The sequence below is a fragment of the Pan paniscus genome, chromosome 1 (genome assembly GCF_029289425.2).
Source record: "Pan paniscus chromosome 1, NHGRI_mPanPan1-v2.0_pri, whole genome shotgun sequence".
In the NCBI taxonomy this organism is placed as follows: domain Eukaryota; kingdom Metazoa; phylum Chordata; class Mammalia; order Primates; family Hominidae; genus Pan; species Pan paniscus.
Window position 1 is genome coordinate 100,471,955 of NC_073249.2, and position 10,605 is coordinate 100,482,559.

Sequence of the window (10,605 nt, forward strand, 5' to 3'; positions counted from 1 at the left end):
AGCCCACTGGGCAGACTGACCTTCAAACAAGGCCCACCCATGACATACACCAGATGGCTCTCCAAGAATCTCTCCAGTTCTCAGGGTCCCTAAGGTACTGGACAGAGGTAGGAAAGCAAACCCATTTGCTTCTTCCTGCAGGAAACCACTTGAGGTCAAGACCCCACAATCAGACGAGGATGGAGTGCCTCACCCTCAGTCAACAGGCCAGACTCAAGGTGGTATAGTGTCTTAACCAAGGGTGTGGGACTCCAGGTCTGAATCCGAACTCAGTTCTCCTTTGATAACCACACTTTGTTAATTTTCCTTAACAGGGGTTCCTGGCAAGTCATTTCTCCCTCAGGCCTTCGGTTTCCTAACCTACAAGATGAGAAGGCTGCACCAGATGGAAATTCGGGGCGTAAGGCGATGTCCGCGTGCAGCCCACCCCGCCCACGGGCCCCTTGAGCCTCCATCACAGTTCCCAACACGGACCCGCCCCCCAAATCCTGCCCAAGGTGAGGGCTGGGCCCGGGTCCTCCGGCCGCCGCATCAGCGACTCCAAGAGGGAGGAGAAGCCTCCAAGGGGGTGACGCGGGCTCAAGGATGCAACTCGGCCAGGAGGGAGATGTCCAGTCCGGTGCTAGAGCCCAGCCCTGGTCCCCGATCCCCTTACCTGCATGGTCCATATCTCCTGCTGGGTGAGGTCCTTGGACACAGCGCACTTGGTGCGCAGCCCGCGCAGGCTGCCAAGGGAGATGCCGATGAACTTCTGAAGCTGCCCGCACTGCTGCAGCACCCGGCTGGCTGCGGCCCCTGCGCCTCCCTCCGTGATAGCCGCGTCACCCCCTCCACCGCTCTCCTTCTTCTCTCCCATCGGGGCCGAGCGCAGTGCAGCTCTATGCAGGCTGCAGCTGCCCAGGAACAGAGCCTGGGGCGCGGGTGTCTAGGCAAGGAACCCCCGAACCGGGAGAACTGGACCAGGAGTGACCCTCGGCGCTGCCTTAGCCAGGACGCAGGGAGATCTGGCAGCTGAGTCTGCTGATCCCGCCCTCAGACCCGCGGCGGTGGGGGCAAAAAGTCAGGGCGGTGGGGGCAAAAACCCACGACGGCGGGGTGAAAAAGCCGCAGCGGTAAAAACCTGTGGCGGCAGGAGTAAAAAGCCACGGCGGCGGGGAAAAAGCCGCGGTGATGGGGGCAAAAAGCCGCAAAAAGCCGCGGCGGCGGGCGCAAAAAGCCGCAACGGTGGGGTCCAAAACCCGGGGCGGTGGGGGAAAAAGTCGGGGCGGCGGGGGCAACAAGCCACGGCAGCAGAGGCAAACAGCCGCGGCGACAAAAAGCTGCGGTGGCGGGGGCAAAAAGCCGCGGCGGCGGGGGCAAAAAGCTGCGGTGACGGGGGCAAAAAGCCGTAAAAAGCCACAGCATCGGGGTCAGAAAGCCACGACGGCGGGGACAAAAACCGCGGTGGCGGGGTAAGAAGCCGCGGCGGCAAAAAGATGCTGCGGCGGGGGCAAAAAGGCGCAGCGGGGGCAAAACGGTGCGGCGGCGGCAAAAAGCCGCGGTGGCGGGGGCAAAAAGCCGCGGCGTCCGGTGCCAAAAGCTGCAAAAAGCCGCGGCGGAGGGGGTAAAAAGCCGCAAAAAGCCACGACAGAGGGGACAAAAAGCAGGGGCGGCAAAAAGCCACGACGGTGGTGACATGAAGGCGCAAAAACCCTCAGCGGCAGGAGCAAAAACCCGTGGCGGCGGGGGCAAAAAGCAGCTGGGGTGACAAAAAGCCGCGGCGGCGGGGGCAGGAAGCCGTGTATGGGGCAAGGAGCCGCAGCAGCGGGGGCAAAAAGCTGCGGTGGCAGGGGCAAATAGCAGCAAAAAGCGGCTGCGGGGGCAAAACCACACAAAAAGCCCGGGCAGTGGGGGCAAGAAGCCGCGGCTGGAAAAACCTGCGGCGGAGGGGGAAAAAAGCCGCGGCGGCGGGGGCGAAAAGGCGTAAAAAGCCGCGGTGGCGGGGGCCAAAAGCCTCGGCGGCAAAAAGCCGCAAAAAGCCGGGGCGGCGGGGCAAGAAGCCACGGCGGGAAAAACTGCGGCTGCGGGGGCGAAAAGCAGTAAAAAGCCGCGGCGCCGGGGGCCAAAAGCCATAAAAAGCCGCGGCGGCGGTGACAAAAAGCCGCGGCGGAAATATTCGCGGTGGCTGGGGCAAAAAGCTGCGGCAGCAGGGGGAAAAAGCCGCAAAAAGCCGTGTCGGCTAGGGCAAAAAGCCGTGGCTTCAGGGGCAAAAAGCCGCAGCGGCGGGGGGGAGAAAGAGGCAAAAAGCTGCGGCGGCAAAAAGCCGCGGCGGCGAGAGCAAAAAGCCCCAAAAGCCGCGGCGGCAGGGGCTAAATTCCACGAGGCCGGGGGCAGAAAGCCGTGGCGCGGGGGCAGAAAGCAATGGCGGCGGGGGCAGAAAGCCGCAAAAACCCGCAGCGGCGGGGTCAAAAATCCATGACGGCAAAAAGCCGCGTCGGCGGGGGCAAAATAGTGGAAATGGGGTAGAAAGCCAGCACAACTTGGCATTCCTGGAGTGTGATGTGGAAGGAAAAGTGCAGAGGAAGACAAACAAAGATGTAAGTAGGCTTGACTCAGTGCAGCTAAGAACCCACATGTTATCTTGATGTTATGTATCAGCTAATTTTTTGTATTTTAGTAGAGAAGGGGTTTTACCACGTTGGCCAGGATGGTCTCGATCTCCTGACCTCATGATCCACGCACCTCAGCCTCCCAAAGTGGTGGGATTAGAGGCATGAGCCACAAAGTGCTCAAAAAATCTATTAATTAAAAAATGTGTATGTAGCTGTCTTTAATCTACCATGTCCATTAGCAGATAAATACTATAAGCAAAATAACAATGAAAGAAACATAGACTTAGATACTCTGATTTATTTAATAAAAATTTGAAAATAGACCAAATTATGATAAAAAAAAAATCTGTTACTACTGAGGATGAGGGTTAGTGTTTGGAAAGGGGCAGGAGAAGTATCTCTATTTTTAGTAATGTTCTATTTTCATACATGGTTATAAGCAAATACATGTGTTTCATTAATGAAGCTATCCATATTTAATCATTGTACTTTTCTGCATGTATGATATATGTCAATAAATGTCTTAAATTATATACAGCAAAAATAGACAAAAACACAAGAAGACATACACAAATGTTAAACCTAGAGAGAAATTTGAATATAAGTAAGTCTCTGAATGACTGGTAGAACAAACCGAAAAATAGGATGGAGAGGTTTGGAACAGCATGATTAGCAAAATTGCCATATCTGTCTTTTAATATAGGTAGAAACAGAGTTAGATAAAAAAAGGACTTGTCTCAGAGCATGATTTCTGAAAATAGTGGAATCGAGTTTGAATCTAGTAAGTACATATAAATAAATGTCTTAAAACTCTATTATTGTAATAGACATTAGAAAATATTTTAATAAATTGAGTGCATTTCACACGCTAAGGAAATGATCTTACTTGCATTTGATAGTTCAATTAGATACATATATACCTATAGGTAGTTTAAAATATTTCTAATAACCTTATATACTTTTAAAAAGCATTGATATATGTTTGCACTATCTGGTCTATAGAGTACACACACCAAACATGATTATAGCTCTTCTGCTATAAACTTCAAATGTCTAATTAATACAAAAATCTAGAATGAGAAGACTTCTTTGCATTTTTTTTTTTACCAAATAGAATATAGGAAAGATAGCTGCAAATATACCTGACACATTTATCTGTGAGTATGGTGGTAGCCTTTTTATTTTATTTTATTTTGAGAGAGTGTCTCACTTTGTCACCCAAGATGGAGTGCAGTCATGTGATCAGAGCTCACTGAAGCCTTCACATACTGTGCTCAAGCGATTCTCCCACCTCAATCTCCTGAGTAGCAGGGACTGCAAGTGCATGACACCATACTAGCTAATTTTTGTAAAGATGGGGTTTCACCTTGTTGCCCTGGCTGATCTCCATCTCCTGGACTCAAGAGATCTGGCCACCTTGGCCTCCCAAAGTGCTGGGATTATAGTTTTGAGGCACCGCAATCAGCCCAGCCTTCAAAAAGGCAGACTAGAGATCTTTATCTATGTATATCTATATCTATCTATAAAATAAACATATGTGTTCCTTATATAAAAATATATGTTATTATATAAAATTTTTTTTTTCAAGGTAGAAATATATAAAGAGGGTGCATGTAGAGCCTGGGGCATTGTGTAGTGAAGCTCAAGGCCTCTGAAGAAATGCCCCTTGCCTCTTTTGTCTGGGCTAGAATCCGAGAAGGGAAAGCAGCAGATGCACTGGTTCCCAGGTTCTTGGCATCCTACAGAGAGAAACTTGTTTGAGCTAGGGTAGTGTTTAACACCCTTATTCTTACTCTTCTGTTTTATGTAGTAAGCAGAGACTAGCTTCATGAGAACAGACAGTGACAGTCAAGGCTGTCTGTTATTTTCTGCAGCATTAATTGAGAAATTCTAGCACCTGAAGACCTCTGGGCAATTTGAGGGTAGGTGCAGGGGAGGAAAGGGAAGTTTGCATCCCTCCTGCTGTGGAGAGAACCCGTGGGAAGCACAGACCTTGTCCTAACTGAAAGCAGACCCCCTGGCTAACCAGCTTCTCATCAGCCAACCCTGGATGAGTTTCCATGTCTATTTACTAAATAACCCTTATCGCTCTTCTTCGTATGGGCAAAGTATGGTTTACAGGGAATATTGTTCCTTTGAGCACCCATCGTGGAAACCCCTTCCTGTTGTGGGAAAACAGGCTTCCATATGTGTCTTATTGGGAAACACATAGGCAATTTCTATGTTTTTACTGCATCTATTTCAGGGATATGGGAACTGAATAGTGCCCATCAAAGTCTCACCTGATGTTGGAAATTGATCTGAGAGCGCGGAAGGACAGAATTCTTTCTTTGTTCCTGGGCAGCGGTGGTTGAGGGATCATTTTGTGGCAGCTACAGTGGCAATGATGGAGGCAGAATGGAGGGCTCAGTACCAAGACAAGGAGAGACTTGGCCTCACAATGGCAGCATTGCAGGGGTGCGCTCTACAGAGCATTTGCTCACATGGTTTTGGGCATTGTCTCTAACTACATTGCTTCCCCAATAGGTTGACCCATTCTAAATAACTCCTTTTCTCTTTAAAAAAGCAAACTTCATTTGTATGACTTGCAATTGTAAACGACACCAATTGGCCAGTTATCATTCAAATTCTCTGTTACTTAATCCTGCCTTTTCCTGACGTATGCAACTTTCGCCTAAAAAATTGGACACTTTGTTGCTACTCATTGTCTTTACACATTTTAAAATGTTGCTTTGTGCCCCCAATCCCTAACTACATTTTCAATGTTTTGCAAGTGGAGTCCATGTGTTCTTGATTTACATGAAGCTCAAAATAATGGTTATAGTAACTAGTACTTCATAATTAAGCAAAAAGCTCTTATTGAAAAATGACAGAACTATACATAGGGATGAGAACATGGAGAGATATTTCGTGAGATCACAAAGTTATGGTATGACAGAAGTAGAACGCTGAGTAGAGACTCTGTGTTCCCAATCATTATTTCTACCACCAGCTTTCTATTTTGATGTTAATAATGTTCTTATGTGGGAAACCCTACATATTTGCCAATGTTTAGTTCATTGACAAAGAAATAGAAAGAGCTTCAAGAACACTCTAATCTTTAAAAAATAAAATACCTATAATTGGCCATACGAAAAAATTGGTACTTGACATGTACTGAGATCGTTTTATTTTGTGCTAGACAAATGAAGTCATAGAACAGAATGTGCTTTAAATATTATGAATAGTGCTTGCATGTGTGTGTGTCTATAGATGCATATTAGGCCGCTGAAGTTTTATTATTCTTCCCAGGAGAGAGACTGCCAACTTTTGAACCTAACTAGAACAAGTATATTGCTTCTTCATATTTTTATTAAGGCAAAGAGAGTCTAGTTAAAAATAATTCAAATTGTCGTGGAAATGCTATAAATTGCTGTGAAGTGAGTTGCTGGCTATGGCTTGTCAGAGCAAATATATTGTACAAATCTTAGGGGAGAATTAGTGCTTGTGCATTAAAATCAAATCATCTTGCAGCACACCGAGAAAAAGGTTAGATTTTTAAAATAATTTCAAAGTCATGAAAAGAGCAAATATGCTCCACAAAGAGCCTAGCAACCCTCAATGACCAATGCCCCTTTTATATAGTTTGGTATCTGAATTAGAATCCCAGAATCTACAAATTCCTCTGGGTGTGGGTGCTGCATTTTGAGGATTTTATAACACTGCCATCGCCAAGCTCTCTTTTGATATTCACTTTACGGAGATAATTTACTGGCAACCAGAGAGCATAAACCAAAGCAGATATCTATCTAGATAGCTAGATACATCTCCATGTCATTGACAGGATACCTTCTGGCCGAGTGTGAGTACAACCTATGGATGTGGTTGGAGAGAACAAGTGTTCCACCTGAATGGCAGATCAGGATTATTCCTTCTCATCTGCTGCAATGGCTCAATGTGTTAAGGAGAGGAGCGAGACAGCAAGAACCGCATTCATTCAGTCATACAGACCAAAAGGAGGAATGTCGCCCAGCCCTCTAAACTGACCCAGAACCCAGCTCATGTCTCAACTGCTACCTCTCCTACTTAGAAAGAAGTAACTCCACCAAAGCAGGGTTCTGGACAAATATATTTTTATTGATCATATACAAATAGATGAAGATGGACTTGGATGTTAAGAAAAATAATACTATACAAAATCGAGAGTAGACTGTCGCCCCTAGACTTAAATTAAGGGTGTGTACATTAGATAATTTAATCCAATGTATCAGGTAAAAACTTGAACAAACCTTCTGGCCTCTTCCTTAAAATTCAAGGAAGCATGTCCTCCAAAAAACAGAATCAAAATATAAATAAAAGACTGGCTTAAGATGAAAGGAAACCTTACAAACGAAAAGAAGCCAGATGAGAGGCACTTAACTGAGAATGAAAAGAAACTGAGTGGACAAAATAATTATGAGAAGATGAACCTTCAAATCAGAAAGAGGGCAAAAAGCTTATTTGATACTATGGGAACTCAAAAGAGAGTGAACACAAATGTGAAAATTCCAGGAGTAAAGACAAGTAGCATAGCTAAATTAAGAGCATGAGAAAATGTATACAATTTTGAGTAATAAGAACAGAAATCAAAAGTAACTATTGTATGTTATATTTTAGTAGAGCAACACTGAAGAAGAATGAAAACAAGAAATAATATTAAATATGAACATATGGAGAACAGAATAATATTTTTAAAATTTTTAGTTTCTCAGCTTATCTGAAATTTTAATTTTGTTTTCTTATGTAATACCAGAGTTATTAGGAAGGTATTACCTAATAACACTATTTTCAGTGATATTTTAAGTAGTTGTCCTAGAAAAATTTTATTTTTTAAAAATGTATATTTAAAAATACATTAAATGTGTATACACATCAATCACATGTATCGATTTCTGTTTTTCTTGAATTGCAAATGAAATTTGTATTTTTGTGTTCCCGAATAAAATAAACTTGAATGGATTGTAATATGTTATTCATGCTGCAATTCAATGTATTTGAATACTTTAAAAATGTTACATTTATAGTTAACAGATACTGACCTATAAATTTTCTGTCATATAATGATGCTGTGAGACAATCTAAGAAGAATTAAAATTTAAATTCATGTATTCCTACTTTTTTCTCTGTTCTCTAACTGTAATATATTTTAATTACAGATGGAGGAACAGATAGATGTTAGATAAATAGATATATAATAGATAGATCATCCAAAATTCTTATTCTTATGGTTTTATGTAGTCAGTATTTACCTCTATTTTTCTACATGTTTATCCTTCCAATTTAGTTCATTACTTCCTGCACCTTTGATGTCATATATATAAACAGGAAATAACACATGGTGGCCGGGATGTAGAGAGAGCCACAGGACTTGTGAATAAAATCCACAGGCAAGGATGTGGCGATTCCTTTTGCAATATTGGAGGGAATGCCAAACCCTATGTTTGCTGTGGAAAAGAGTATGGTAGTTCCTCAAAACATCCAAATGGTATTGCCTTATGATTCGGCAGCCCCACATCTCAAGATAGCAAAAGAATTGAAAGCGGAGTCTTGAAAAAATATTTGCACATCCATGTTTGCAGCAGCATTATTGGCAATAGCTAAAACGTAGAAGCAATTGAAGTGTCCAACCACAGATGAATGGATAAGCAAAACATGAGATATACATACAATGGAAAATTATTCAGCCTTAAACATGAGGGAAATATTCTGACATATGTTGCAACTTGGATGAAACTTGGGGATATTATGCCAAGTGAAATAAGTTAGTCAGTGAAGGACAAATACAGTATAATTCCATTTGTATAAGAGACTTAAAGTGGACAGAATCATAGAGATAGTACAGTGATGATTGCCAGAAGCTGAGGGGAGGAAGACATGGGGAAATACTGTTTAATGGGTATAGAGTTTCAGTTTCACAAGATGAAACGAGTTATGGAGATGGATGGTAGGGATGGCTGCACAATGTTATGACTCTATTTAGTACCACTGAACTGTACACTTAAAATGGTTAACAGAGTACATTTTATGTTATGTGTGTTTTACCACAATAAAAAAATAAAATACCTTAGGAACATTTTCCTGAAAGAGTCCACATAAAATTCATTTTAATGCATGTGTTTATGCATAGCTTTCTATTTTTCTCTTTTCTATTTATATTCCAAATTAGAATATAATGCTAATCAAGCATAGTGGCTGTGTTTCTTGCTTCCTCTAGTCTGCAGGTAGCATACAAATGTAATAAACTACTCATTAATGTCACATATATTTATTTTCTGCCTTATACCAAGCTTGTGGGATTCTCTTAAATACAACATTTTTATACTTACACCTATGCAATACCCATTAGCATCGCCTTCCTAAATCAGGGGAAATTGAGTCTCTGTAAGGTGCAGTAACTTACTAAGATACAAAACTCAGCATTAAAGTCTGTATACTTCAATATCCTGCCCTCTTCTCATGTGCCTTTACTGCCTTTTATGTATGTGTTAGATGTTCAATAAATTCTCTTTTTTAAACTGAATTTAAGCCGTGGAGCAGTGTTTTGTTGAACAATAAATATGATATTGGACACTCTTCCTCCCTTTCATTTATGATGCAGTTCATGAAAAAGAGAAATTCTTTCATTGTGCTAGAAGCTTAAAATAATGAAAATGCCACTTTCTACATTAAACAGAAACTGAAGGGAATCAAGGTGAATTGCATGAGACATAGAAAACAAGTGGGAAATAAATCTAGTATAATTTGCCCTTTGTATACCTTTGTTATTTAGCATTTGAGAAAATGTTTCCCCCAAATATCTTCCCATCTTAATTCATGTCTATAAAGTAGATATTTATGTCTCACTTTGTCAAGAAAGGCCAACTCTAACATAAACATTTCCCAAAAATGCTTCCTGCTAAAACGTAAGCTCAGTCTGGCTAGAAATTAAGCTCACTTCATAAAAATTAGTTGGTAGCTAATCTTTGCATGCTGCTCTCTGAACTTCAGTGAAAGCTGTCCATCAGGCATACAGGGAATGACGGAAACGGTGACAACAGAAGATGAATGCTATGTCACTAACCTTAAAAATGACCTGCCTTTTATTTCAAATTCTTGATACCTTAAGACTTCATTAATTCATCTCTCTTTGCCCATGGTTCAACATTGTGCTATACCAAAACTCATGTAAAACAATGATCTATTGTAATAAAAATGGCATTTTTCTTTCATGTAGATGCAAGCTATCTGGCATTTTTACAATCAACATACTTCCGTTGTCAAATTTTCATTCTGTATTGGAACTAATTGATAGGTATTTCTGAAGGGATGAAGGTGATTCTGTGTTCATTGTGATCCAAGCTTTTTTTAGACCTAGTGGTGTTTGTAAAACAATTTGTGCCAGTTGACCAAGGACCACTGTGGCAGAAAGCAGCAAACTTGCATAAGATGTCGCTGCCTCATCAGTTGGCCTTGAAAACTAGGGGCTTAGTCTATAGTCCTATGAATCAAAGACATTGATAGATGTAGTATAAGATTACAATCATATTTTCCTTTTGACAGTCACATTATAAACCATGATGTACTGCAATTAATCTCAATTAGCTGATCACAATTAAAATTAATAGTTTATTATTGCTGATAAACAATCATGACTCTCCTGTTCTCAACTGTGCAAGGAATTCTGGTAATTTTAATACAAATTTGCATATTATAACTAATTGATTTAATCTCATTGGATTTGGTTCATGGATCCAATTTATTAAAATATTCACAATGGGATAATGATCTGTCTCCCCATTTCATTTACACTAAAAGACGCAATTCTTACAGTGGTCTGCAAGCCCATCATCATCTGCCGCATGTTAACCGCCAAAATTCTTTTATGTCTTCAGCCTTGAACTTACCAGTGGTCCTGGCCACCTCACTGTCCTCTGGACATGCCAACATGCTGCTGCTTTATGACCAAGACTCTAGTTAATTTCTTAGCTTGGAAAGATAGCCCTCCATGTATCCATTG

General features: G+C 42.1%; 1 pseudogene; it reads left to right on the forward strand.

Annotated features, from left to right (window-relative positions):
• Nucleotides 1–367: 367 nt before the first annotated feature.
• Nucleotides 368–2,458, forward strand: LOC134728999 (circumsporozoite protein-like; annotated as a pseudogene).
• Nucleotides 2,459–10,605: the final 8,147 nt, after the last annotated feature.